An 8,303-nucleotide genomic window follows, 5' to 3' on the forward strand; every position below is an offset into this window, starting at 1 on the left:
AGGGTGACTATCTTTTAAATAGTGAGCAGGCTCTGTTATATTCCACCAGTCTAATTCCCCTTTCTTTCATGGATCCGTATCCCAGGCCCCACTTACCTAATATCCTTTCAGTCCTCAGCACTCATGACTGAGGCCACGACTCCCACAGGTCCCCATTGCTCTTCCTGCAGTCAGAGGTGGAGCAGTCTAGTGCTCCCTTTCCCACCCTGTTACACCTTTAGACTTTCAGAGGAGCCCCTGTGAATATCCCCCAACCAGTTCAGATGAGGTGCCAAGCGCTGCCCCTGAGTCAGAAGTCTACAATTGGGATTCCTCAGGAAGTTTGTGGCTTTGCTCCCATGGCTGGTCTGTTGCACCCCCTTCTTGGTTTGCCCCCGTGTGTGCGGGTCAGACCAGCCCCACTCCCATACTGTGTCTTCAGTGCTGCAATGCTGTCACCTATCGAGGCGATGCCATGTCTCGAGCTGAGGCCGCCTGTAGTCCTCTGAGGGAAAGAGCTGCTCCCAGCAGGGGTGTGGCCCTCAAGGCTTGGTACCCTATGCCTGGTGTGTGGAAATGAGGTCTACTCTCTCCCCCTTTGCTGGGGAGACATAAACAATACCCTCCCCATTGCCATCATTTTTCTTCTCCCACCCCTCTGTGGGCAGCAAAGGCATAAGAGAGGCAGAGGGTAGGGAGATGTCTTTCAGCACAAACGCTATCTGCATCTTTTTTCTTTTTGATGACGTAGGCATCATTGGGTTTAGTCTGGCTCTTGCCAGAGTGTCTGGTCCTCAGCCTGGGGTCTGTATGATATGGACATTTTCCTTGTTTGAACTGACCTCAGTGGACTCATGTTGTACTTGTCCTTTGTGCTCGACTAGCTTCACTCTGCATAATATCCTCCAACTCTTTCCAGGAGACAAAGTGCTTCATCTTTTCATCACTGGTTTTTAGGGATGCGTGGGACTCCATTGTATGTGTGTATATCCCAGGGACTGGATTATGCGCACCCTTGGACAGAAGTCTGAGGAGATTGCTGTCAGCTGGCTGGTCTTGGATCTCGGGTGCAGGAAGGAGTGGCGCATGCTGTCCCACTGGACCTGGAGATGTGGAAGCCCAGGGAAGACTCCGTGAATTAGAGCGTGGCGTTGAGCAATCAAATAGCTCTGTGGGCGAAAATCGTGAGAGGAGGGCTGAACCTCAAACCCTTGTACTCTGGCTTTCTATTTCTAGCACCTGTTTTCCCAATGGCCTCCTTAGCTCTTAAATTTCCGATGTAACAACCGGAGCACCAGGAGGGTGATCTTCCTGGATGCCATCTTGACTCCTCCCCCCATCTTGTACCTTCAGCTTTTCCCTCTCCGGTAATCATTAACTGAATCTTGTGTTTATCATTTATGTGCATGTTACAGAAGTTTTGTCACATACGTGCTTTAGGAGCATATCGTTTTCTGCTGCCGGTTGTTTTTCTCAATAGAGCGTGACCCTGTACGACCTTTGAGAGTTGTTCTTTCCAGCCAACTTCATGCTACCGTGGATTCACCTGTGTCGTTGCCAGTCATCGACTCGCATTCCCTACACTATGGCGTCCTGTTCCCCGGAGTAGAGGCCCCAGGGTTTACGCATGCTCGTTGAGGGGCATGTGAAACTAGTAAAGATGTCCCGGGAATGGCTGAAGGACCGTTGCATTTCGGGAGGAATCCGCAGGTGGGTGGGGTGGGGATGGAAGGTGAGAAGGACAGGGAGACAGAGACAGGGAGAGACAGGGAATGCTTTGTAACAAGGCCAGGAAGAGATGCTTGGAAGGATATTCAAGTCTAGTATAAGTCTAATAGGGATTTTTTTCAAGCAAAATATTGCTTTCTGTGTAATGTAAATGTGTCACTGTATTTCATTGCTCACCAATGCTCTTATGCAAGTGAAGTTTTGCTTTGAAAATACTCAGAGTGGAGAATTAGGGATGATAGACATATGGTCTGTAAACATTTGGACCATAAACATATGAGCTATAGAGTATTAATATCAAATGAACATCTATCCTAACTCAGTAAAGGTTGAATAGAGAGTAATTGAATTTCGGTGAAAGTGATGTCCAACTATTTGCTTATTCAGGGGACTGCCATGGTCTAACCTGACCACATGACTGAATTAATGAGTGAGTGAATGAATGAATCAATTATCCTTGGGGTTAATGATGTCAACTCTTCCAGCCCCAATTCTAGAGGGAGTAGGGAAAGCACTTAAAACCCAAACCCAAACTCACCACCATTGAATCCAACTCATAGTGACCTGGAGGGTAGAGTGGAGCTGTCTTTGGGGGCTTCTGGGACTATGAATCTTTACAGGAGTAGAAATGCTCACCTTGGTTTTGTGAAGCAAGCAGCTGGTGGTTTTGAACTGCTGACCTTGAGATTAGCAGCCCGATATGTAACCAACTAAACCACCAGGGCTTCTTTGTGGAAAGCTCTAGTCTTAGAATTAAGGGGATAAAATGTCTGTTTGGGTGTCTGTGACTGTTTATGTCTATGTTGCTGTTAGAATATTTGGTTTTCTCAAAAAACTTTGGAAACCTGCTTAATTTTGATTTAGTTTAGCTATTTACATTCACTTGGGCTTGTAACGGCTATATACTCTTTAAGTACCATAAAATCAAGATTTACAGGAGCCTACTTCTCCCACCGCTTCTCTACTTGAAATTTTCCTTTTTGTCTCTAGATGAATACAAATGCTATTTCAGGTGATCACAATACTAGAAGGAAAAAACTATTAAGGCTTTGTGCATCTTTATTCAGGCATCTGGTTCCTTAAAACAGCAAACTAAAGCATGCCCTGCAGCACAGGGTATGACAACAGAAGTGTTTTTGACACCAGGATCTCCAATCCTGTCTTTACATGATCGGGCAGCAAACAATGCTCCCAGTCTTCCTTAACATCCCTACCATATATTGCCGTGGAATTCGAAGCAAAAGAATTGTCACCATTATGCAATTAAGATTCCTGAGCTAAGTAGTGATGAGGAAAGGGTTCTTCCTCTGATTTTTATGAAAGCAAATGAAACCTGGGATGTGTGTGTGTGTGTGTGTGTGTGTGTGTGTGTTCTAGTTTTAGTAGCTAGCATCAGGTACTGTGTAGTTACATTTTGGAAAAACAACAACAAACACATCTAACAGTGAGTTTCTCCCATATTAAAAAAATAGGAAAAAGAATTCAAATCACTAATTTGTATCTGCTGAAAATTTGCTCATGTATATCTTGTTTCAGGGTGTGCAAGAGACCCCAATCCCAAATACAATCTAAAGAGAACATTTATTCATGGACAAAGACAAGTCAGAGACCCAGGTCTACTGTCCAGATGAGGGACACTCTTAGTAGGAGGCCATAAGACCATCCCAGGCTTCATGTCCACACAGCTGCTTAACTAACTAAGGCCTGGAACACAGAGGAAGCTGTCGCAAATTCATGATTGGTGGCAGATCGACACATTACAGCTATGGGTGGGACTACAGAAATGGGACTAGAGCCATGATTGGGACGCACTGTGCTGGCAGGAGCGTATACAAGATTGGTCCAGGGCTTTCTAACCAAGGAAGTCAGGGCATGACTGATAAGGTATGACTCATAGTTGTTCGACCCCAGTGAGGTTATCTCCATCAAGGACACACCCAGGCAAGCCTTGAAGGGAAGCTGCCCCTCCCAGATGGTCTGGAGAGGGGTGGTGGTACTCCACCTTCCAATGTACTCTGCCTGCAGGCAAGACTGTTCCTATCCCTAACCGAGGATCAGAAGGGAGTCAATGGAAGCTTAATCCCCATGGGAACTCTGCAAATTGATTTTGGGTTTTCACTATTATCCATAACCTTCTTTAAATGGGGTGCTCAGGATTTAAGTTCTAATACAATTTCTATCATGTAAAGCCTTCTAACTGTAGCTCACCGCTTGTTAGAAGAGGCCACAAGGCAGATATCAATTGTGATTTGAATGAATGCCTCCCACCACTCAAATCCTAAAGATCGAACCATGACCAGCCACATAATTTATAGCATCTATGGCAAGAAGCAAGAAGCCCTGATGGCGTAGTGGTTATGAGTTGGGCTGATAATTGTAAGGCCAGCAGTTTGAAACCACCAGCTGCTCTTTGGAAGAAAGACACTGCTTTCTACTCCCATCGAGAGTTTATCGTCTCGGAAACTCACAGGGGCAAGTTCTCCTATAGTCTCCATATGAGTCCGCATGGCCTCACTGACAGTGTGAATTTGGTTGCAAGATGAAAATGCAGGGTCCCTGTTTAAGAAAAAATCATGAGGAATTTCAAGATGGCAGAGTAGTATATCAAGTGTGGGGCCCTTCTAAGCGAGGGGGCTGTGGGACACACAAGTCCCATGAAGTGGGCCCTGGCTCGGATGAACCTAAAGGAAAAGAGGAGATACGAAGGGAAGCCCCGATTAGCTGCAGTACAGGGTCTAGTGTCAGTTGATTACCAGGAAGGAATGCCTTTCCCTAAAGGCTCCGACTTTCCGCCAGCCCTTGATGAGCAGGAGCTACGGGCCCGAGGGGAATTGCTGTGTGGCCTTTGGGAGCTCTTCTAATCCTCAGCGTCTAACCCTAATATTCGGACCCACTGCTAAGGGATTCTTAATTCTAAATTATCATACTTTCTTCACTCAAAACCAAACTTACTGCCATTGAATTGATGCTGACTCATAATGAACCTATAGAACAGAGTAGAATTGCCCCTGCGAGTCTCTAAAACTAACTCTTTACAGGAGTAGAAAGCCTGGTCCTGCTCCCATGGAGCAGCTGGTGGTTTTGAACCGCTGATCTTGCAATCACTTAGCAGGCAAAGGTGTAACCACTATGTCTCTAGGGAAGTGGTTCTCAAGCTTCCCAATACCGTGACCTTTCATACAGTTCTTCATGTGGTGGTGAACCATGAAATTATTTTCATTGCTACTTCATAACTTGTCATTTTGCTACTGTTATGAATCATAATATAAATATCTGATATAGGCAGGATGTATTTTCATTGTTACAAATTGAACATCATAGAAGCATTAATCATAAAACAATGTGTAATTATATATTGTGAAATATTTCTAATGACAGATGAATGAAATTTTGTAGTCTTGACACTGGGTACCCATATGTGGGTGTATCTGCGTATGGATAGACCCGCCTGGATACAGACAGAGGAGCGGTGTCTTGGTTCCTAAGACCATCGGAAATATGTGTTTTCCGGTGGTCTTAGGTGACCCCTGTGAAAGGGTCGTTCGACCCACAAAGGGGTCGTGACCCACAGGTTGAGAACCGCCGCTCTGGGGCTTTTAACTGTTCTCCACAAATTAAGATTTGGAATATTGATCGTTTTAACTGATGGCGGATGAGTGGCAACTTGTCTTCTCTGGCTTCCGGTTCCTTGCTTATAAAATGGACACAATAGCCCTCCTCGAATGGTTGTGAGGCTTAAACTAAACAGCCAGCGCATGTCAAGGGTTTGGTCAAGTTCTGGGCACGTGGTCGGAGAATTTCAAAGAAGGGCGACCACTGTCGCTGTCATGAATGGTACCCCGCTTTTAGAAAAGCGTGTCTGTGAGAGGAAGAACTCCTTTGCATCCCGTCTTCTCAGGCCCCGGGGTGACAACTTGCTTGAAGGTTTGTAACATTGCACTAGACCTGCTGGACTCTTACCTTGTGCTCCAGCCTCCCCCAGCTCCCTCCTTTCAAATAGAGAATCTTTTGAATATGATGAAAGTCTACACACCAACAAAGACGCTGCTGCCAGCAAGGTCACCCAAGGAGAGGCAGCCTGGTCCTCTGGGCAAGCAGAACAACACACATGTATTCAGCCTCTGGAGGCTCGCGCTGCTGCCTGAGCCTCCCTCCGTGTGTGTCCGACCGTGCAGCTGCTTTCCCAACCAGGGAGAGGAAGTCTGTTAAACTCTGTTCGCTATATATTGCTGCTGACCGCAGACGACTTTGCAGATCCTGTCCCATTAATGGAACCTTTTTGATACCTACATTTGCTCCCTCAGAATTGGAGCAGTCACTTAGACCCAGAAGACCCCCTCCCCGTGGCCACACCCCGTGAATTTACTTGGCATGTCAATGAAAATGCTCCGTCCTCTCAGCGGGTGCTCTGGGGGTTCTGGTTTCCTTGCCTCTGAATGGTCCAGGATGCCATCTTTCTGCCCAGGAAATAATTCTCTATTTTAGCAAATGGGGTGTTATTGTCAAATCGTTTGCACAATTGTTTTGGTCTGGGGGCTGATAACCAAGTGCAGACTCGGTTGGAGGGCTCTGGCCATAGCAGATTTGTCGGAACAAAAAGAAAACTAACATTTGCGACCACCTTCTGGATTCCCAGCACTTGGCCAAGTTGCTGTTCTCTTACTTACACGTCGAAGTCAAACATTCCTAGGCGCTCTCCCTCCTTTCCCCCCTCCTTCTTTGTTTCAGTAGCTAAAACAGAGGCAAAGCTTCAGTCAGTTGTAAATAGCTGGTAAGTGGCAGGCCAGCATTCAAATTCAAGTCTGACTCATGGTTCTTTGGGCTGCTTGCGCCTCACCAGACGAACATCCTTAACTGGAACCTTTATCCTGATTCACGGAACCTCACCTGCAAGAGGCATACGTTACGTGGGAGAAGCCGAGCAGGGGCCGTTTGCCAGGGTGACTGCTCCAGTTAATGGGACAGTGTGTGGAGGGCTCAAAAATACCCGGGGAACTGTGTGCTGGGACCTTTTAGGAGACAGAGCTAACGTCTAAAGGTCCTGAGAACCTTTAGACACGGCTTACTGTGTCATTTCCCCATGATTGGCTGTAGGAAGAGAAGCAACTAAATGTATACATCAGAGTAACAATGGCCAGAGGCCTGGGAGAAAGAGTGCGGTACACTGCTGCATGGTATAGCATGTGGACTCAGGGAAGGGGCACAGCCTTACAAAACCTGCCAACAGCTGTGAGAACCGTCGGGCTGGAAATCCCCGTCCTCCTCTCCAGCTCATGGCCTTTGCGGCCTTGTCACAGATGGGGCTGGGATTGCCTCAGGAGGAGAAGCTGCCTGTGTCTTGTTAGGAAGTAGCAACAGGGTAGTCATTCGGTGGCTTAGCAGGCACAGGTTTTGGAGACGACCTGACCATGGTTATTGTGAAATGGGAGTTGTGAACTGCTCGTTTTTCAAGGCTAGCAAGGGCTGTCAGGAAATTTTGTTGGGAAACTTAACTCCATCCCACCTATGTTTCTGAACTTGCCCCTCGAGACTTATTTTCATTTCCCCAACTCAGCATTTAAAGAGACCCATGAACTGAGTCTCTCAGGAATGCGAAAAGTACCGTCTGGACACGGTGCAACTGCAATAGCACAGAATTTGGTGGTGGTGGTGAGGGATTAGAGAGATGGAGACACTGCCTTCAGAAGCATATAGGTCTTCTTGCTGTAGTCGTTAGGCGCTGTCGAGTCACCTGATGACCTGGTGCACGACAGAGTAGAACACTGTCCGATCCTGTGCCATTCTCACAATTGCTCTTATGTGTGAGCCCTTTGTTGGAAACACTGTGTCAGTCCTTCTTGTTGCGGGCCTGCCTCTTTCTCACTGCCCTCTGCTTTATCAAGCTTGATGTCCTTCTCCAGGGACTGGTCTCTCCTGATAGCATGTCCCAAGTGCATGGAACAAAGTCTCGCTATCCTGGCTTTGAAGGAGCTTTCTGGTGGCATTTATTCGAAGACAGATTTGTTTGTTCTTTTGGCAGTAAATGATGTTTGCAATATTCTTTGCCAGCATCATATCACGAATGGATTGCTTCTTCTTCATCCTTCCTATTCAATGTCTAACTTTATCTTTTTTCTTTTAAATATGGAACGCTTCATGAATTTGCGTGTCATCCTTGTGCAGGGGTCATGCTAATCTTCTCTGTATCGTTCCAATTTTAGTATATGTGCTGCCGAAGCAAGCACATATCTTTTTTTCTTTCTGATTATAATCCATTGTCTTTTCCTAATTTTTTCTTTAATAATTTTATTGGGGTCTCATACAACTCTTATCATAATCCATACATATATCCATTGTGTCAAGCACATTTGTACATTTGTTGCCATCATCATTCTCAAAACATTTGCTTTCTACTTGGGTTCTTGGTATCTGCTCCTCATTTTCCCCCTCCCTCCCTGCCCCCTCAAACCCTTGAAATTTTATAAATTATTATTAGTTTTTCATGTCTTATACTGTCTGACATCTCCCTTCACCCACTTTTCTGTTGTCCTTCCCCCAGGGAGGGGGTTATATATAGATCCTTGTAATCGGTTCCCACCTTTCTACTCCACCTTCCC

The 8,303-nt window shown here is 46.1% G+C and overlaps 1 non-coding gene across 1 annotated transcript; it reads right to left on the reverse strand.

Moving 5' to 3' along the window:
* Positions 1-7,824: 7,824 nt before the first annotated feature.
* Positions 7,825-7,931, reverse strand: LOC142426982 (U6 spliceosomal RNA). Its single transcript, XR_012779831.1, has one exon. It is a non-coding gene; the product is annotated as a U6 spliceosomal RNA (small nuclear RNA).
* Positions 7,932-8,303: the final 372 nt, after the last annotated feature.

This window comes from Tenrec ecaudatus, chromosome 14 (assembly GCF_050624435.1).
Source record: "Tenrec ecaudatus isolate mTenEca1 chromosome 14, mTenEca1.hap1, whole genome shotgun sequence".
Classification (NCBI taxonomy): domain Eukaryota; kingdom Metazoa; phylum Chordata; class Mammalia; order Afrosoricida; family Tenrecidae; genus Tenrec; species Tenrec ecaudatus.